The sequence below is a fragment of the Salvelinus namaycush genome, chromosome 3, assembly GCF_016432855.1.
Source record: "Salvelinus namaycush isolate Seneca chromosome 3, SaNama_1.0, whole genome shotgun sequence".
In the NCBI taxonomy this organism is placed as follows: domain Eukaryota; kingdom Metazoa; phylum Chordata; class Actinopteri; order Salmoniformes; family Salmonidae; genus Salvelinus; species Salvelinus namaycush.
Genome location: NC_052309.1, coordinates 97,926,819 through 97,948,731, shown reverse-complemented (window position 1 = coordinate 97,948,731; position 21,913 = coordinate 97,926,819). Strand labels below are relative to the sequence as shown.

The 21,913-nt window shown below is 47.2% G+C and overlaps 1 protein-coding gene across 3 annotated transcripts in view; it reads left to right on the top strand.

Moving 5' to 3' along the window:
* LOC120043843 (septin-9-like) overlaps positions 1–21,913 on the top strand; it is a 149,772-nt gene that overhangs the window by 73,727 nt on the left and 54,132 nt on the right. The gene's annotated exons all lie outside the window — the stretch shown is intronic.

The window sequence follows — 21,913 nt, the reverse complement described above, 5'->3', positions numbered from 1 at the left end:
TGTCTGACTGGGAATATAGGTCAGAGTAATGATGAGGATCCCAGCTGAGGCCCAGCAGTAAGAATGGGCTCAGCCAGCCACTCAGTCAGCCAGTCAGCTAGCCGGCCAGCCAAGTTTAGTGTACTCTAACCATTATGTCAGGCCCTTATGAAGGACTGAATTGAAGCAGACAGAGGTTGACATAGCAGTGAATTGTGAAACCGAACTATGTATGATGTGGTACTGCCTTGGTTTTCATTTCAGCTATTCCTGGAAGTGATGTTTTTACAGGGTAGACTCTGGTGCTAAGTATGCAGTGAAGTAGTGGTTGTGTTTCATAGTTGCTGGTCCATACTTCAGCTGTGTCCTGTGTAGACGTGCAGTGAAGTAGTGGTTGTGTTTCATAGTTGCTGGTCCATACTTCAGCTGTGTCCTGTGTAGACGTGCAGTGAAGTAGTGGTTGTGTTTCATAGTTGCTGGTCCATACTTCAGCTGTGTCCTGTGTAGACGTGCAGTAAAGTAGTGGTTGTGTTTCATAGTTGCTGGTCCATACTTCAGCTGTGTCCTGTGTAGACGTGCAGTAAAGTAGTGGTTGTGTTTCATAGTTGCTGGTCCATACTTCAGCTGTGTCCTGTGTAGACGTGCAGTAAAGTAGTGGTTGTGTTCCATAGTTGCTGGTCCATACTTCAGCTGTGTCCTGTGTAGACGTGCAGTAAAGTAGTGGTTGTGTTTCATAGTTGCTGGTCCATACTTCAGCTGTGTCCTGTGTAGACGTGCAGTAAAGTCCTTCTGTAAAGATGGATCATTCAAAACCAGAGTGATAGATAGCCTTTCTTTCCTCTGTCTAACCTGACCTAGCCTTGAGCTTTTTGGGGTTTGAACTAGAGTTGAGTGATATGGACACATTTATATCGCTATAAATTGACTTAGGCCTGGGCGATATGGCCAAAATATCACATCACAGTATTTTTGACAGTATTTGAAGTTATTTTAGGTTTTTGAATAATACAAGTTCATAATATGCTTTATGAGTAATTCATGACACGAGGGTGACAACATATACATTAGACGTGATGTCAATGGGGCTTTCTCCATTTATACTCCAAACAAAAATACTTTTTAGCATTCATCAATTTCTGCACTTCTTACTATAATTTCCCCACTGGGGCTCTAGTAGCAAATGGAGTAAACTATAAAAACACACATTATACACATAGGAGTTGTCATGTTTAACAAACCAAACATACTGTTAAAGAAGGTCAAGAAACTCAAACCGGTCCGTGCATCATTACCGGTGTGTGTATATAGTAAAATACGGTATATCACCCAGCCCTAAATTGACTGAATGAATAGGATACTGATATATTGAACGATACATTTATAACATGAATGTGAACCACTGCTTTTTAAATGACTCTTTCAAGGTAGACTTTGAAGGAGTCAGGTGAATGCTGAGTCAGGTGAATGCTGAGTCAGGTGAATGCTGAGTCAGGTGAATGCTGAGTCAGGTGAATGCTGAGTCAGGTGAATGCTGAGTCAGGTGAATGCTGAGTCAGGTGAATGCTGAGTCTGGTGAATGCTGAGTCTGGTGAATGCTGAGTCTGGTGAATGCTGAGTCTGGTGAATGCTGAGTCTGGTGAATGCTGGATACCATGTTTCTGTCTCTGCGTGTAGTTTGATGGAAGTTGCTAACTAGTACTAGTGCAATGACTGGAAGTCTATGTGTATCTGCATTTTCTTGCAAACCTACCTCTAACTTATTTTATATTGGACACAGAGGCATACAAATGGTATCCAGAAATTCATCTGACTCTGGGGACCTAGATACAATATACTAGATACAATCCCAAAGTATCTCTTTAAACTACTAGTTTGATGGTTGTAGCCATCAATTGTCCCATTAACAATCACCCATATTAGCCAAATGATTTTATTTCAAACTTCACATTTCTCTAGTAAGGCCCTACGTTGTAGGTTATTTATCGTAATGACCGATATTAGTGAAATACCCACGATAAGTGGTTGGTGTTAATCATTTTTGGTTTATTGTCCCAGCTCTAGTTTGAACTTTGAAGCACAGTGACTAATGGTAGAAGTATGCTGTGGTGTGAAGGGTTGGTGTGTGTCCCAAATGGCACCCTAATTCCCTATGAAGTGCACTAGTTTTGATGAGCCCTATGGACCCAGCTCAAAAGTAGTGCACAAATTAACATAGTAGGGTGTCACATGGGACACAGCCATGGCTAGCAAAGCCTTGAGATAAAAGAAGAACAGTCTGTGGTGCTTTTTCCTAAGTCATGTGTCATAATTTTTTATTTTTCTGGGGAAAAGTACCTGTCATCCTACTGTGGCTAGGAACGGTGCAGTAAGAACTATGACTCATGATTCAGGCATACCAAACCTTCAGCCCATCCAGTTTTAAAGATGAAAAGGGCAATGAAGTGAATGTTATTTCGGCTTCCGATGTGCCTTTTCTCAAACCACCAGAAAACCACCACAAAAGCCTCAAAGGATGGGACCGTTTCAACTTGAAGGGTCAGGGAGGTATGAGTGAGGTCATGAGTGTATGAATACAGATGATGCAATGTTGACATTGTGGGGGCTTGAAGGCTTCCTATATATAGGCCTACCTCTCTCATTAAAGGTCTAAGTAGCCTTGACTTATTCCTGTCTCCTCGTGTGAGAGGTCTTAGGTTATTGTGGGGGAAGTTTAAAGGGCCACTTCACCACTTTTTAATCTCATTCATTATCTCCAGCACATGCTGTACCGGTGTGTTATGTGGTAATGAATATGAGGTTCAAAAGTGTTGAAGTGCCCCTTTGTGTGATGTCAGACTTGGCGTTGACCTGATGACCTCGTGCCCCGTTCTGAAGTATAATTTGTTATAATGAACAGACCGGCTAATGCCATAGTAACTCCATCCACTATGAACCCTTACTGTACTGATAATGAAAATAAAGTTACAAAAACAGAATTCAGAATATTAGATACATTTGGTGGTGTTATTGTGAGGCCCCTATGAGGCAGTATGGTGGTGTTATTGTGAAGCCCCTATGAAGCAGTATGGTGGTGTTATTGTGAGGCCCCTATGAGGCAGTATGGTGGTGTTATTGTGAAGCCCCTATGAGGCAGTATGGTGGTGTTATTGTGAGGCCCCTATGAGGCAGTATGGTGGTGTTATTGTGAAGCCCCTATGAGGCAGTATGGTGGTGTTATTGTGAAGCCCCTATGAGGCAGTATGGTGGTGTTATTGTGAAGCCCCTATGAGGCAGTATGGTGGTGTTATTGTGAGGCCCCTATGAGGCAGTATGGTGGTGTTATTGTGAGGCCCCTATGAGGCAGTATGGTGGTGTTATTGTGAAGCCCCTATGAGGCAGTATGGTGGTGTTATTGTGAGGCCCCTATGAGGCAGTATGGTGGTGTTATTGTGAAGCCCCTATGAGGCAGTATGGTGGTGTTATTGTGAAGCCCCTATGAGGCAGTATGGTGGTGTTATTGTGAAGCTCCTGTGAGGCAGTATGGTGGTGTTATTGTGAAGCCCCTATGAGGCAGTATGGTGGTGTTATTGTGAAGCTCCTGTGAGGCAGTATGGTGGTGTTATTGTGAAGCTCCTGTGAGGCAGTATGGTGGTGTTATTGTGAAGCTCCTGTGAGGCAGCATGGTGGTGTTATTGTGAAGCTCCTGTGAGGCAGCATGGTGGTGTTATTGTGAAGCTCCTGTGAGGCATTAGGGTGGTGTTATTGTGAAGCTCCTGTGAGGCAGTATGGTGGTGTTATTGTGAAGCTCCTGTGAGGCAGTATGGTGGTGTTATTGTGAAGCCCCTATGAGGCAGTATGGTGGTGTTATTGTGAAGCCCCAATGGGGCAGTATGGTGGTGTTATTGTGAAGCCCCTATGAGGCAGTATGGTGGTGTTATTGGAGCTCCTATAAGGTGGTTGCGTTCATGCTGTCTGTGTAGTCTGGTCCAAGGGAGACACAGGCAGCTGGTAGGTGTGACATTCCAAATCTGGATTCCATAAACGTGCAGCATAAAAATAGAAACCTTTCAATTCCATATTTTTCCGCTGCGCTGCTGTTGCTTCTCTGTTGACTGCTCCTTATTGGCTGTTTCGTCACTGTTACGAACAGCCTCTCCGATGGCTGAAATAACTCTCTGCCATTCTACCATGGCCTCCTAGGGCTGTAATATATAGGTACACTTGATTTTGCTTGCCAGGTAGGCAGGGTTTGCACCTAGGGACCAATGAATGGCTCCAAACAGGGAAAGTCCTGCATTTTGTGTTGGTTCTGTTTATGAGTATTCATCATGGTTATCGTACTGAATATCACAGCACCAAAAGTCTTTGCTTGAGTTTAGATCAGTATCAGATGTTTTACTGATGTAAAAGTTTCCTCTAATCACAAGAAGGGAAGAAGATCTTGAGAAAGGTGGTCTGAGGACTAGTGGTGTGTGGGTGGTGAAGTAAGATGGAACCAGTCCAGGAATCACCCTTTGACCTGCATCATTGACTAATATTTTCCTCTGGGGGTATTATGAGGAGAGGACAGAACGCAGACATAACTGGTAATGAAAGAAAGAGAGATTGTTTATTGTCTATTGCACTTGCTTTGGCAATGTAAACACGTTTCCCATGCCAATAAAGCCCCTTGAACTGAGAGAGAGAATCCCAAAGATTGTTTTGATAGGAAAAGGGGTAAGTTCCTCCTGTAGTGAGCGTGTGAGAGAGAACCCCTTTAGAGTGAGAGGGGGTGTTGAGCCGAGGGAGAAGTGGGCGAAATGGATCCCTGGTTTCCTGTAAATGTTATTAGGGAGAGGGAATAAACTGGAAACTCACCTTTGACCCCTATAGTCAGCTTAGAGTAAACACATAGTCGTCACCAAATGGTTTGAGAATGACACAAATATTAATTTTCACAAAGTCTGCTGCCTCAGTTTGTATGATGCCAATTTGCATATACTCCAGAATGTTATGAAGGGTGATCAGATGAATTGCAATTTTTGCAAAGTCCCTCTTTGCCATGCAAATGAACTGAATCCCCCAAAAACATTTCCACTGCATTTCAGCCCTGCCACAAAAGGACCGGCTGACATCATGTCAGTGATTCTCTCGTTAACACAGGTGTGAGTGTTGACGAGGACAAGGCTGGAGAGCACTCTGTCATGCTGATTGAATTCGAATAACAGACTTGAAGCTTCAAAAGGAGGGTGTTGCTTGGAATCATTGTTCTTCCTCTGTCATCCATGGTTACCTGCAAGGAAACACGTGCTGTCATCATTGCTTTGCACAAAAAGGGCTTCACAGGCGAGGATATTGCTGCCAGTAAGATTGCACCTAAATCAACCATTTATCGGATCATCACGAACTTCAAGGAGAGCGGTTCAATTGTTATGAAGAAGGCTTCAGGGCGCCCAAGAAAGTCCAGCAAGCGCCAGGACCATCTCCTAAAGTTGATTCAGCTGCGGGATCAGGGCACCACCAGTACAGAGCTTGCTCAGGAATGGCAGCAGGCAGGTGTGAGTGCATCTGTACGCATAGTGAGGCGAAGACTTTTGGAGGATTGCCTGGTGTCAAGAAGGGCAGCAAAGAAGCCACTTCTCTCCAGGAAAAACATCAGGGACAAACTGATATTCTGCAAAAGGTACAGGGATTGGACTGCTGAGGACTGGGGTAAAGTCATTTTCTCTGATGAATCCCCTTTCCGATTGTTTGGGGCATCCGGAAAAAGGCTTGTCCGGAGAAGACAAGGTGAGCGCTACCATCAGTCCTGTGTCATGCCAACAGTAAAGCATCCTGAGACCATTCATGTGTGGGGTTGCTTCTCAGCCAAGGGAGTGGGCTCACTCACAATTTTGCCTAAGAACACAGCCATGAATAAAGAATGGTACCAACACATCCTCCGAGAGCAACTTCTCCCAACCATCCAGGAACAGTTTGGTGACGAACAATGCCTTTTCCAGCATGATGGAGCACCTTGCCATAAGGAAAAAGTGATAACTAAGTAGCTCGGGGAACAAAACATCGATATTTTGGTTCCATGGCCAGGAAACTCCCCAGACCTTAATCCCATTGAGAACTTGTGGTCAATCCTCAAGAGGCGGGTGGACAAACAAAAACCCACAAATTCTGACAAACACTGCAAATATTGACTCTTTGCATCAACTTCATGTAATTGTAAATAAAAGCCTTTGACACTTATGAAATGCTTGTAATTATACTTCAGTATTCCATAGTAACATCTGACAAAAATATTTAAAGACACTGAGGCAGCAGACTCTGTGAAAATTTATATTTGTGTCATTCTCAAAACTTTTGGCCACGACTGTACTGTTAAATGAGGTCGCTGTGTTTGACTACATGTTGAAGGGGCTTGCTGCTGTGTTTGACTACATGTTGAAGGGGATAGCTGCTGTGTTTGACTACACGTTGAAGGGGATAGCTGCTGTGGTTGACTACACGTTGAAGGGGCTTGCTGCTGTGGTTGACTACACGTTGAAGGGGCTTGCTGCTGTGGGTGACTACATGTTGAAGGGGATAGCTGCTGTGTTTGACTACATGTTGAAGGGGCTTGCTGCTGTGGTTGACTACATGTTGAAGGGGATAGCTGCTGTGTTTGACTACATGTTGAAGGGGCTTGCTGCTGTGTTTGACTACACGTTGAAGGGGCTTGCTGCTGTGGTTGACTACATGTTGAAGGGGATAGCTGCTGTGGTTGACTACATGTTGAAGGGGATAGCTGCTGTGGTTGACTACACGTTGAAGGGGCTTGCTGCTGTGGGTGACTACACGTTGAAGGGGCTTGCTGCTGTGGGTGACTACACGCTGAAGGGGCTTGCTGCTGTGGTTGACTACACGTTGAAGGGGATAGCTGCTGTGGTTGACTACATGTCGAAGGGGATAGCTGCTGTGGTTGACTACATGTTGAAGGGGATAGCTGCTGTGGTTGACTACACGTTGAAGGGGATAGCTGCTGTGGTTGACTACACGTTGAAGGGGATAGCTGCTGTGGTTGACTACATGTTGAAGGGGATAGCTGCTGTGGTTGACTACATGTTGAAGGGGATAGCTGCTGTGGTTGACTACATGTTGAAGGGGATAGCTGCTGTGGTTGACTACATGTTGAAGGGGATAGCTGCTGTGGTTGACTACATGTTGAAGGGGATAGCTGCTGTGGTTGACTACATGTTGAAGGGGATAGCTGTTGTGGTTGACTACACGTTGAAGGGGGTTGACTACATGTTGAAGGGGATAGCTGCTGTGGTTGACTACATGTTGAAGGGGATAGCTGCTGTGGTTGACTACACGTTGAAGGGGGTTGACTACATGTTGAAGGGGATAGCTGCTGGGGTTGACTACATGTTGAAGGGGATAGCTGCTGTGGTTGACTACATGTTGAAGGGGATAGCTGCTGGGGTTGACTACATGTTGAAGGGGATAGCTGCTGTGGTTGACTACATGTTGAAGGGGATAGCTGCTGGGGTTGACTACATGTTGAAGGGGATAGCTGCTGGGGTTGACTACATGTTGAAGGGGATAGCTGCTGTGGTTGACTACATGTTGAAGGGGATAGCTGCTGGGGTTGACTACATGTTGAAGGGGATAGCTGCTGGGGTTGACTACATGTTGAAGGGGATAGCTGCTGTGGTTGACTACATGTTGAAGGGGATAGCTGCTGTGGTTGACTACATGTTGAAGGGGATAGCTGCTGTGGTTGACTACACGTTGAAGGGGATAGCTGCTGTGGTTGACTACATGTTGAAGGGGATAGCTGCTGTGGTTGACTACATGTTGAAGGGGATAGCTGCTGTGGTTGACTACATGTTGAAGGGGATAGCTGCTGGGGTTGACTACATGTTGAAGGGGATAGCTGCTGTGGTTGACTACATGTTGAAGGGGATAGCTGCTGTGGTTGACTACATGTTGAAGGGGATAGCTGCTGTGGTTGACTACATGTTGAAGGGGATAGCTGCTGTGGTTGACTACATGTTGAAGGGGATAGCTGCTGTGGTTGACTACATGTTGAAGGGGATAGCTGCTGGGGTTGACTACATGTTGAAGGGGATAGCTGCTGTGGTTGACTACATGTTGAAGGGGATAGCTGCTGGGGTTGACTACATGTTGAAGGGGATAGCTGCTGTGGTTGACTACATGTTGAAGGGGATAGCTGCTGTGGTTGACTACATGTTGAAGGGGATAGCTGCTGTGGTTGACTACACGTTGAAGGGGATAGCTGCTGGGGTTGACTACATGTTGAAGGGGATAGCTGCTGTGGTTGACTACACGTTGAAGGGGATAGCTGCTGGGGTTGACTACACGTTGAAGGGGATAGCTGCTGTGGTTGACTACACGTTGAAGGGGATAGCTGCTGGGGTTGACTACACGTTGAAGGGGATAGCTGCTGGGGTTGACTACACGTTGAAGGGGATAGCTGCTGTGGTTGACTACACGTTGAAGGGGATAGCTGCTGGGGTTGACTACACGTTGAAGGGGATAGCTGCTGTGGTTGACTACACGTTGAAGGGGATAGCTGCTGGGGTTGACTACACGTTGAAGGGGATAGCTGCTGGGGTTGACTACACGTTGAAGGGGATAGCTGCTGGGGTTGACTACATGTTGAAGGGGATAGCTGCTGGGGTTGACTACATGTTGAAGGGGATAGCTGCTGTGGTTGACTACATGTTGAAGGGGATAGCTGCTGTGGTTGACTACATGTTGAAGGGGATAGCTGCTGTGGGTGACTACATGTTGAAGGGGATAGCTGCTGGGGTTGACTACATGTTGAAGGGGATAGCTGCTGTGGGTGACTACATGTTGAAGGGGATAGCTGCTGTGGGTGACTACATGTTGAAGGGGATAGCTGCTGGGGTTGACTACATGTTGAAGGGGATAGCTGCTGGGGTTGACTACATGTTGAAGGGGATAGCTGCTGTGGGTGACTACATGTTGAAGGGGATAGCTGCTGTGGGTGACTACATGTTGAAGGGGATAGCTGCTGGGGTTGACTACACGTTGAAGGGGATAGCTGCTGTGGGTGACTACATGTTGAAGGGGATAGCTGCTGTGGTTGACTACATGTTGAAGGGGATAGCTGCTGTGGTTGACTACACGTTGAAGGGGATAGCTGCTGTGGTTGACTACACGTTGAAGGGGATAGCTGCTGTGGTTGACTACATGTTGAAGGGGATAGCTACTGTGGTTGACTACACGTTGAAGGGGATAGCTGCTGGGGTTGACTACATGTTGAAGGGGATAGCTGCTGTGGTTGACTACATGTTGAAGGGGATAGCTGCTGTGGTTGACTACATGTTGAAGGGGATAGCTGCTGGGGTTGACTACACGTTGAAGGGGGTAGCTGCTGTGGTTAACTACATGTTGAAGGGGCTTGCTGCTGGGGTTGACTACACGTTGAAGGGGATAGCTGCTGTGGGTGACTACACGTTGAAGGGGATAGCTGCTGTGGTTGACTACATGTTGAAGGGGATAGCTGCTGGGGTTGACTACATGTTGAAGGGGATAGCTGATGGGGTTGACTACACGTTGAAGGGGATAGCTGCTGGGGTTGACTACACGTTGAAGGGGATAGCTGCTGTGGTTGACTACACGTTGAAGGGGATAGCTGCTGGGGTTGACTACACGTTGAAGGGGATAGCTGCTGGGGTTGACTACATGTTGAAGGGGATAGCTGCTGGGGTTGACTACATGTTGAAGGGGATAGCTGCTGTGGTTGACTACATGTTGAAGGGGATAGCTGCTGTGGTTGACTACATGTTGAAGGGGATAGCTGCTGTGGTTGACTACACGTTGAAGGGGATAGCTGCTGTGGTTGACTACACGTTGAAGGGGATAGCTGCTGGGGTTGACTACACGTTGAAGGGGATAGCTGCTGGGGTTGACTACATGTTGAAGGGGATAGCTGCTGGGGTTGACTACACGTTGAAGGGGATAGCTGCTGGGGTTGACTACATGTTGAAGGGGCTAGCTGCTGTGGTTGACTACATGTTGAAGGGGATAGCTGCTGTGGTTGACTACATGTTGAAGGGGATAGCTGCTGTGGTTGACTACATGTTGAAGGGGATAGCTGCTGGGGTTGACTACATGTTGAAGGGGATAGCTGCTGGGGTTGACTACATGTTGAAGGGGATAGCTGCTGGGGTTGACTACATGTTGAAGGGGATAGCTGCTGGGGTTGACTACATGTTGAAGGGGATAGCTGCTGGGGTTGACTACATGTTGAAGGGGATAGCTGCTGGGGTTGACTACATGTTGAAGGGGATAGCTGCTGGGGTTGACTACATGTTGAAGGGGATAGCTGCTGGGGTTGACTACATGTTGAAGGGGATAGCTGCTGGGGTTGACTACATGTTGAAGGGGATAGCTGCTGGGGTTGACTACATGTTTTACTTCTCTGCTTTGACATTGTGTTTGGGACTAAGACGGTGGTTTAAACCCATATTCCAGAAATGAATCAGTAATGATGAGAGGACGGTCATTGTAAACTAGGGATGAAAGCATTCCTCTGAACGAGGTGTGTAGGCTACTAGTGCCCCCCTCTGTCAGATAGTTAGAGGGCTGAGAAATGAATGATTAAACCATTAGACATTTTAGACATTAGATTTATTTGAGAAATGTATCTCTATGGTCTGAGTGACAACCTTGCTGTTCAAGGTTTATGTCGCTTTATTTTCAATCACAGCCATGCATAGCTAATTCAACCTCCACAATGGTGGGATGTGTGTGAACTCATACGTTTAAGCCCTGTGAAGGAGGAGGAGTGTTTTCAGACACGAGGTAATCTTTGGGAAGTATCAGTGAGTTTCCATCCACATCTTCTACCTCTGGCACAGTCCAGTGGGACCTTCTCTCCTTTCCCCTGGTGTGTGTGTGTGTGTGTGTGTGTGTGTGTGTGTGTGTGTGTGTGTGTGTGTGTGTGTGTGTGTGTGTGTGTGTGTGTGTGTGTGTGTGTGTGTGTGTGTGTGTGAGAGAGAGGGTTCCGTCATGCCCCTTCTCCCCTCTATTTGAGTGTGACCAACCTGCCTGGGTGCCTCAGGCCGCCCTGTCTGTCGGACAGTAATTCAGGTGTGTGTGTGTGCACGCTATGTGCCCCTGTGACATGTATTAAGGGTGTCTGGCCTATGGGACAGGTGCTAGAGATGGACTACTGTTACCAGGGTAAGGTACAGGTACCTTTATGGGGGTGGTGTAAACACTAGGTAGTCAAATGTATTACAGTGTTACGTTAAGGTGTGTTTAATTTACCACAGTAAAAATTTGTTTTTGCAATCTTCCATTGATAGTTAACTATTTGCAATGGCCAATTTTATTCCATTGGCCGTCTTAATTCAACAGCAAGTACAATATGTGTCAAATGTCAGTCTGCTCCATGTTACAGTGGACTTTACGGTGTCATAACTCTAAAGGTCCATAGTGAAATGCTTCATTGTCAGTGTGTGGCATGGACATGTGAAACATTACATTTAGTATGTGATTGAATGTTTTCAATTGGATTTCAATGCCTTGAAATGTGTTGCTGTAAAATGTTGGAAGACAATTCTGTAGGGCTGGTGCTTCCACAGGAAATGATCTCATGCACACACACACAGCTGCCTATGCCTGGCTTGGACGTGACTACGCAGTGAGCCTGTACGCATACTCTCTCTTGCTCTCCTTTTGTCTTTCTCCTTCCCTCCCTCTTTCGATCCCCCTCTCTCCTTCCCTCCCTCTTTCGATCCCCCTCTCTCCTTCCCTCCCTCTTTCGATCCCCCTCTCTCCATCCCTCTCTCTCCTTCGATCCCTCTCTCTCCATCCCTCCCTCTTTCGATCCCTCTCTCTCCTTCCCTCCCTCTTTTGATCCATCTCTCTCTCCTTCCATCCCTCTTTCGATCCATCTCTCTCTCCACCCCTCCCTCTTTTGATCCCTCTCTCTCCTTCCATCCCTCTTTCTAATCCATCTCTCTCTCCTTCCATCCCTCTTTCGATCCATCTCTCTCTCCATCCCTCCCTCTTTCTAATCCATCTCTCTCTCCTTCCATCCCTCTTTCGATCCATCTCTCTCTCCACCCCTCCCTCTTTCGATCCCTCTCTCTCCTTCCATCCCTCTTTCGATCCATCTCTCTCTCCATCCCTCCCTCTTTCGATCCCCCTCTCTCTCTCTCCATCCCTCCCTCTTTCGATCCCCCTCTCTCTCTCCACCCCTCCCTCTTTTGATCCCTCTCTCTCTCCACCACTCCCTCTTTCGATCCCTCTCTCTCTCCATCCCTCCCTCTTTCGATCCCCCTCTCTCTCTCCATCCCTCCCTCTTTCGATCCCCCTCTCTCTCTCCACCCCTCCCTCTTTTGATCCCTCTCTCTCTCCACCCCTCCCTCTTTTGATCCCTCTCTCTCTCCATCCCTCCCTCTTTCGATCCCCCTCTCTCTCTCTCCATCCCTCCCTCTTTCGATCCCCCTCTCTCTCCTTCCTTCCCTCCCTCTTTCTAATCCATCTCTCTCTCCTTCCCTCCCTCTTTTGATCCATCTCTCTCTCCCTCCCTCCCTCTTTTGATCCATCTCTCTCTCCTTCCCTCCCTCTTTCTAATCCATCTCTCTCTCCTTCCCTCCCTCTTTTGATCCATCTCTCTCTCCTTCCCTCCCTCTTTCTAATCCATCTCTCTCTCCTTCCCTCCCTCTTTCTAATCCATCTCTCTCTCCTTCCCTCCCTCTTTTGATCCATCTCTCTCTCCCTCCCTCCCTCTTTCTAATCCATCTCTCTCTCCTTCCCTCCCTCTTTCTAATCCATCTCTCTCTCCTTCCCTCCCTCTTTTGATCCATCTCTCTCTCCTTCCCTCCCTCTTTCTAATCCATCTCTCTCTCCTTCCCTCCCTCTTTCTAATCCATCTCTCTCTCCTTCCCTCCCTCTTTTGATCCATCTCTCTCTCCCTCCCTCCCTCTTTCTAATCCATCTCTCTCTCCTTCCCTCCCTCTTTCGATCCCCCTCTCTCTCTCCTTCCCTCCCTCTTTTGATCCATCTCTCTCTCCCTCCCTCCCTCTTTTGATCCATCTCTCTCTCCTTCCCTCCCTCTTTCTAATCCATCTCTCTCTCCTTCCCTCCCTCTTTTGATCCCTCTCTCTCTCCTTCCCTCCCTCTTTTGATCCATCTCTCTCTCCTTCCCTCCCTCTTTCTAATCCATCTCTCTCTCCTTCCCTCCCTCTTTCTAATCCATCTCTCTCTCCTTCCCTCCCTCTTTTGATCCCTCTCGCTCTCCTTCCCTCCCTCTTTTGATCCATCTCTCTCTCCTTCCATCCCTCTTTCGATCCATCTCTCTCTCCACCCCTCCCTCTTTTGATCCCTCTCTCTCCTTCCATCCCTCTTTCTAATCCATCTCTCTCTCCTTCCATCCCTCTTTTGATCCCTCTCTCTTCTTCCCTCACTCTTTTGATCCCTCTCTCTCCTTCCATCCCTCTTTCTAATCCATCTCTCTCTCCTTCCATCCCTCTTTCGATCCATCTCTCTCTCCATCCCTCCCTCTTTCTAATCCATCTCTCTCTCCTTCCATCCCTCTTTCGATCCATCTCTCTCTCCACCCCTCCCTCTTTCGATCCCTCTCTCTCCTTCCATCCCTCTTTCGATCCATCTCTCTCTCCATCCCTCCCTCTTTCGATCCCCCTCTCTCTCTCTCCATCCCTCCCTCTTTCGATCCCCCTCTCTCTCTCCACCCCTCCCTCTTTTGATCCCTCTCTCTCTCCACCACTCCCTCTTTCGATCCCTCTCTCTCTCCATCCCTCCCTCTTTCGATCCCCCTCTCTCTCTCCATCCCTCCCTCTTTCGATCCCCCTCTCTCTCTCCACCCCTCCCTCTTTTGATCCATCTCTCTCTCCATCCCTCCCTCTTTCGATCCCCCTCTCTCTCTCTCCATCCCTCCCTCTTTCGATCCCCCTCTCTCTCTCCACCCCTCCCTCTTTTGATCCCTCTCTCTCTCCACCACTCCCTCTTTCGATCCCTCTCTCTCTCCATCCCTCCCTCTTTCGATCCCCCTCTCTCTCTCCATCCCTCCCTCTTTCGATCCCCCTCTCTCTCTCCACCCCTCCCTCTTTTGATCCCTCTCTCTCTCCACCCCTCCCTCTTTTGATCCCTCTCTCTCTCCATCCCTCCCTCTTTCGATCCCCCTCTCTCTCTCTCCATCCCTCCCTCTTTCGATCCCCCTCTCTCTCCTTCCTTCCCTCCCTCTTTCTAATCCATCTCTGTCTCCTTCCCTCCCTCTTTTGATCCATCTCTCTCTCCCTCCCTCCCTCTTTTGATCCATCTCTCTCTCCTTCCCTCCCTCTTTCTAATCCATCTCTCTCTCCTTCCCTCCCTCTTTTGATCCATCTCTCTCTCCCTCCCTCCCTCTTTCTAATCCATCTCTCTCTCCTTCCCGCCCTCTTTCGATCCCCCTCTCTCTCTCCTTCCCTCCCTCTTTTGATCCCTCTCTCTCTCCTTCCCTCCCTCTTTTGATCCATCTCTCTCTCCTTCCCTCCCTCTTTCTAATCCATCTCTCTCTCCTTCCCTCCCTCTTTCTAATCCATCTCTCTCTCCTTCCCTCCCTCTTTTGATCCCTCTCGCTCTCCTTCCCTCACTCTTTTGATCCCTCTCTCTTCTTCCCTCACTCTTTTGATCCCTCTCTCTTCTTCCCTCACTCTTTTGATCCCTCTCTCTTCTTCCCTCACTCTTTTGATCCCTCTCTCTTCTTCCCTCACTCTTTTGATCCCTCTCTCTTCTTCCCTCACTCTTTTGATCCCTCTCTCTTCTTCCCTCACTCTTTTGATCCCTCTCTCTTCTTCCCTCACTCTTTTGATCCCTCTCGCTCTCCTTCCCTCACTCTTTTGATCCCTCTCTCTTCTTCCCTCACTCTTTTGATCCCTCTCTCTCTCTCCATCCCGCCCTCTGTTGATCCCTCTCTCTCTCCTTCCCTCCCTCTTTTGATCCATCTCTCTCTCCCTCCCTCCCTCTTTCTAATCCATCTCTCTCTCCTTCCCTCCCTCTTTCGATCCCTCTCTCTCCACCCCTCCCTCTTTCGATCCCTCTCTCTCCTTCCATCCCTCTTTCTAATCCATCTCTCTCTCCTTCCATCCCTCTTTCGATCCATCTCTCTCTCCATCCCTCCCTCTTTCGATCCCCCTCTCTCTCTCCTTCCCTCCCTCTTTCGATCCCTCTCTCTCTCCATCCCTCCCTCTTTCGATCCCCCTCTCTCTCTCCACCCCTCCCTCTTTTGATCCCTCTCTCTCTCCACCACTCCCTCTTTTGATCCCTCTCTCTCTCCACCACTCCCTCTTTCGATCCCTCTCTCTCTCCATCCCTCCCTCTTTCGATCCCCCTCTCTCTCTCCACCCCTCCCTCTTTCGATCCCTCTCTCTCTCCACCCCTCCCTCTTTCGATCCCCCTCTCTCTCTCTCCATCCCTCCCTCTTTCGATCCCCCTCTCTCTCTCTCCATCCCTCCCTCTTTCGATCCCCCTCTCTCTCCTTCCTTCCCTCCCTCTTTCTAATCCATCTCTCTCTCCTTCCCTCCCTCTTTTGATCCATCTCTCTCTCCCTCCCTCCCTCTTTTGATCCATCTCTCTCTCCTTCCCTCCCTCTTTCTAATCCATCTCTCTCTCCTTCCCTCCCTCTTTTGATCCATCTCTCTCTCCTTCCCTCCCTCTTTCTAATCCATCTCTCTCTCCTTCCCTCCCTCTTTTGATCCCTCTCTCTCTCCTTCCCTCCCTCTTTTGATCCATCTCTCTCTCCTTCCCTCCCTCTTTCGATCCATCTCTCTCTCCTTCCCTCCCTCTTTCTAATCCATCTCTCTCTCCTTCCCTCCCTCTTTTGATCCCTCTCGCTCTCCTTCCCTCACTCTTTTGATCCCTCTCTCTTCTTCCCTCACTCTTTTGATCCCTCTCTCTTCTTCCCTCACTCTTTTGATCCCTCTCTCTTCTTCCCTCACTCTTTTGATCCCTCTCTCTTCTTCCCTCACTCTTTTGATCCCTCTCTCTTCTTCCCTCACTCTTTTGATCCCTCTCGCTCTCCTTCCCTCACTCTTTTGATCCCTCTCTCTCTTCTTCACTCCCTCTTTTGATCCCTCTCTCTCTCTCCATCCCGCCCTCTGTTGATCCCTCTCTCTCTCCTTCCCTCCCTCTTTTGATCCCTCTCTCTCTCCATCCCTCTGGTTTCCTGTTGTATGCCCTTTGTTCTAGTTTCTTGGCTGTCAGCTGAAGGCCTGAGCAGAACCAAGCCACAGTAAACAGACAAACACACACACTGCCTCTCAGGTGGGGTAAAGCAGCCAGTGCTGACAGCCTCCCTAAGGACAGTATTACTGAGCGTGTCAAGGGAAGTATTTAGAAAACCACACACATAAAGTCTAGTCATAAGGACTGGCTTGTATTCTTTAGGCACCAAATGGAAGAAAACAGACTGAACCAATAAGAAACGCTTATTTTTGTTTTCCATTGCAAAACCTTTTGCTACGGTGTGCTCTAATGTATACGACCCTGGTTTATACCGTTGACCTCACTGTGTATCTGTGGAATGTCAACTGTTAAACCAACTAACTGGCACCATATTGTCGGGTGTTTGTTGCTGCTGATGCTCTGCTTGATGGATGACGGAGGGAAACGTAATGTGAAGGAACGAGGTGACTTCTTAGGTGACTATTAGAAGGTGACTTAACACCAAAGACAGGGCGACGGTAAACCCCTCTCTGATGTCACTGACCCCTCTCGTTACTGTCGCGTGACCTTTCCCTGACCACAGGAAGTAATTTAAGTGTTTACTCATGTTTTGTTGGTTGAAGATGGGAGCCTCTCTATAGCTCTGAGGTTGTGTGATGGAAGCTAAGAATTGAGAGAATGGAGTGGGAATACTAGAACAGATAGGAGCCACATATAGACTATATTTCTACATGTACAGCTCTGCTATAGAACAGATAGGAGCCACATATAGACTATATTTCTACATGTACAGCTCTGCTATAGAATAGATAGGAGCCACATATAGACTATATTTCTACATGTACAGCTCTGCTATAGAACAGATAGGAGCCACATATAGACTATATTTCTACATGTACAGCTCTGCTATAGAACAGATAGGAGCCACATATAGACTATACTTCTACATGTACAGCTCTGCTATAGAACAGATAGGAGCCACATATAGACTATACTTCTACATGTACAGCTCTGCTATAGAATAGATAGGAGCCACATATAGACTATACTTCTACATGTACAGCTCTGCTATAGAACAGATAGGAGCCACATATAGATTATATTTCTACATGTACAGCTCTGCTATAGAACAGATAGGAGCCACATATAGACTATATTTCTACATGTACAGCTCTGCTATAGAACAGATAGGAGCCACATATAGACTATATTTCTACATGTACAGCTCTGCTATAGAACAGATAGGAGCCACATATAGACTATATTTCTACATGTACAGCTCTGCTATAGAACAGATAGGAGCCACATATAGACTATATTTCTACATGTACAGCTCTGCTATAGAACAGATAGGAGCCACATATAGACTACATTTCTACATGTACAGCTCTGCTATAGAACAGATAGGAGCCACATATAGATTATATTTCTACATGTACAGCTCTGCTATAGAACAGATAGGAGCCACATATAGACTACATTTCTACATGTACAGCTCTGCTATAGAACAGATAGGAGCCACATATAGACTATATTTCTACATGTACAGCTCTGCTATAGAACAGATAGGAGCCACATATAGACTATATTTCTACATGTACAGCTCTGCTATAGAACAGATAGGAGCCACATATAGACTATATTTCTACATGTACAGCTCTGCTATAGAACAGATAGGAGCCACATATAGACTATATTTCTACATGTACAGCTCTGCTATAGAACAGATAGGAGCCACATATAGACTATATTTCTACATGTACAGCTCTGCTATAGAACAGATAGGAGCCACATATAGACTATATTTCTACATGTACAGCTCTGCTATAGAACAGATATATATATATATATATTATCTAAATACATGGCTCTAGAACAATACTGTCTTTTTGAGAAAAAATATCCAGTCAAGGAGTTCCTTCCAGCCAGTTAGGAAGTAGAGCATAGCCCTGATTACATGCTGATGGGCTCTGTGGATGACTAGTTAGCCCCGGACTGGACTGGAGGATCTTGGTTGGTAGGCTAGCCCTCCACTGTGAGATGTGGTCATGCAGGGTGACACACAGCAAATAGACATTTAGAAAAAGAGAGAAATCATTAGTCTGACCACAAGCTTGTCTCCTGTTGTGTTGTGAGGCCTTTTCATTGTCGAGGTCTGCTAGGGTAACGTGTGTCTGTGTGCACGCGCACACCACATACTGTATGTGTCCTGTGTTTCAGCCGAGTAGGAGGACATTCCTGTGGAGAGGAATAAGTCCAGGCAGTACTTCTGTCCTTTTCATTTATTTGGTCCACTCACATTCCTCTCTGGTCACATGATGGACATCCTGCAAGGGCAAAGGTCAGGCCATCGGGGCCAAAAGCCCTCAGGAACCTTGTGAGTTGTAATGACACATTGATCAGACTCACTATTATGCTGCTGTGGAGAAACAATTTTAATTAGCTAGCCTGTATGTTCAAAATGAACCTTAAAGGTGCAATCGTAGTTGAAACAATAACAAAGTGACTGCCCTGCCTATGCTTCAGTAAAAAGCTGAGGGATGGGGCTGGAGAAATATAACCACTCTGAAATTCATCAAAAGAGCTACGGATGCAATGACTGATAATTCATGATATCAAAGTTTTAACCATGTTTTGAGGCTATACAGTGGACTAGCACAAGCTTATATTTTGGGTTCTGATAGGTTATGACAGTTCAAGAATAAATGGGTGCATATCATAAAGTAAAAAAATATATGTAGCAACTGCAGATTGACCCTTTAAGCTAGGAGAGCTTTAGCTGTAGATCAAAGTTAGCCTCCAGGCTAATGTGAGTAGTACAGAATAGAACAATTGTTGCTTATCATGGGAATTAGCTTCAGGCTATGCTAACACCGTGAAGTCATTTTGATGACGATTAGCTTGAGGCTAATGGGGTGACTTCTGATCAGAATTAGTGATAGTTCTGGGTGACTCCGTATCTCCCCGAGGGGAGCAGTAGGGTGCTGACTGGGGAGCAGTAGAGTGCTGACTGGGGAGCGGTAGGGTGCTGACTGGGGGAGCGGTAGGGTGCTGACTGGGGGAGCGGTAGGGTGCTGACTGGGGGAGCGGTAGGGTGCTGACTGGGGGAGCGGTAGGGTGCTGACTGGGGAGCGGTAGGGTGCTGACTGGGGGAGCGGTAGGGTGCTGACTGGGGGAGCGGTAGGGTGCTGACTGGGGAGCAGTAGGGTGCTGACTGGGGGAGCAGTAGGGTGCTGACTGGGGGAGCAGTAGGGTGCTGACTGGGGGAGCAGTAGGGTGCTGACTGGGGGAGCAGTAGGGTGCTGTCTGGGGGAGCAGTAGGGTGCTGACTGGGGGAGCAGTAGGGTGCTGACTGGGGGAGCAGTAGGGTGCTGACTGGGGGAGCAGTAGGGTGCTGACTGGGGGAGCAGTAGGGTGCTGACTGGGGGAGCAGTAGGGTGCTGACTGGGGGAGCAGTAGGGTGCTGACTGGGGGAGCAGTAGGGTGCTGACTGGGGGAGCAGTAGGGTGCTGACTGGGAGAGCAGTAGGGTGCTGTCTGGGGGAGCAGTAGGGTGCTGTCTGGGGGAGCAGTAGGGTGCTGACTGGGGGAGCGTTCTCTCAGGCTGCAGTCACAACCTACTAAGATGGTGTTTATTTCCCTTTCTCCCACATAAAGAGCTATTGATGGCAAGGAGAAGGGATGGCTGAGGAGCTGGACTTGTGCATGTCACAAGGCACGGAAATGTCTTCAGTGATGAATAATTTACAGATGGGGAGTGTGTGTGTTGTTTATGACGTGTGTGTGTGTGCCGTTCCGGCTTGAGAGAGAAGACAGGAATGAAAAGCTGTCTTTTATTCCTCTGGCCACACAAAATATTTTACAGATTTTTTGCTTTGTGTTTGTCAGTTGAGTAATCGTGATAAATGGGGCTGAATAGAGACTCAGGTTGATACCAAATCCATGCATACAACACAAGATACTGCCGTAACCTTTTACCCTCCCCACTGCCTCACCTCACATGTCAATTTGCTCTCAGATACAGAGGTACCATACTCTGGATTTCCAATCTTCACATTGCCAATTTATCATCCCTCAATAACTTCAAGCGTAGACTAGGGGTCAGTCTGAACCAAACAGCCCAGTAGTAGACTAGGGGGTCAGTCTGATGAACCAAACAGCCCAGTAGTAGACTAGGGGTCAGCCTGATGAACTAAACTACCCAGTAGTAGACTAGGGGTCAGCCTGATGAACCAAACTACCCAGTAGTAGACTAGGGGTCAGCCTGATGAACCAAACTACCCAGTAGTAGACTAGGGGTCAGCCTGATGAACCAAACTACCCAGTAGTAGACTAGGGGGTCAGTCTGATGAACCAAACAGCCCAGTAGTAGACTAGGGGTCAGCCTGATGAACCAAACTACCCAGTAGTAGACTAGGGGTCAGCCTGATGAACCAAACTACCCAGTAGTAGACTAGGGGTCAGCCTGATGAACCAAACTACCCTGTAGTAGACTAGGGGTCAGCCTGATGAACCAAACTACCCAGTAGTAGACTAGGGGGTCAGTCTGATGAACCAAACAGCCCAGTAGTAGACTAGGGGTCAGCCTGATGAACCAAACTACCCAGTAGTAGACTAGGGGTCAGCCTGATGAAACAAACAGTCCAGGAATCCCCTCCATGTAGCCTAACTCACACACAAACAAAGTATACTAATTAAGAAAATACATATTTGATTATCTGATTGATCAATTCATGTTTTACTTGTATTGTGTTTTGGTGGTCTGGTTTTCATATAAGCCCTGTTGGGCTCCCAACCTTACCTGCACAACGTTTTTACCCGTGTTCTTTATTAGTACGGTTTATGTGTTTCACTTGTTTTCTTTGGTGCAAATAAATAAAACCTTAAACAGTCCCAGAAAAAGAAAAAACACTTCTACAGATAGCATCGCCACAGACAAAGATAACTGGTACAGAAGAAAATAACACTTTAGAATGTTGATACACACCCCACATACAGTACCTGTTGGTTTCTCCTGTGACATTAACACCTCAACAAAACAGCATCCCATTGGTGCCGCTCTAACAACAACCAGTAGGAGATGCTGTTACACAGGTGGTTCTCTTCCAGACTCAGGTAAATGGGTAGGTGTTCCACACAGGTCTTTATCTCTTCCAGATTCAGGTAACTAGGTAGGTATTTTCCACAGGTGGTTATCTCTCCCAGACTTGGGTAACTAGGCAGGTATTCTCCACTGTCTGTAAGAGATTACATTACACTTCTTATACATGACTTGACAAAGGCGTATGTCCTGTCCTGTTACATTTATGTCAACAGCTTTGTGTCACAAGGGACGTCCTGATCGTATCGCAGCGTAGCCCTGTTGTCTTGATGTTGTCATAGCAATAGGATAGCTCACAATATTGCCATCCCACTGTATAGATATCTCAGTGAAGGACATCCCCTGTCCACTCCATCTGCTTTGTCAGTAAACGTTTGGTCAGATTGTGGATCAGTTATACACTATGGCCTGAAGAATGCACAGTGATGCTGAAACGTTGGTGGGGTTTTTTACCCAATAAATGACTGGGAGGTAATAGATATGGAGTGTGTGACTCTGTTTTTATAGCTTCCAGTTTATTCTCTGTTAATCAGCACCTCTACACTAAATCATTTTCTCTGGGTGTGTGCCAGCTCATGCTTTTTATTAGACTGTTGGCTATGTATATACAGTACAGTACATACTTCATCTATGTTGCTAATAGAAAAACAGGAGCAAACAGACAAGGTGTGGGGAT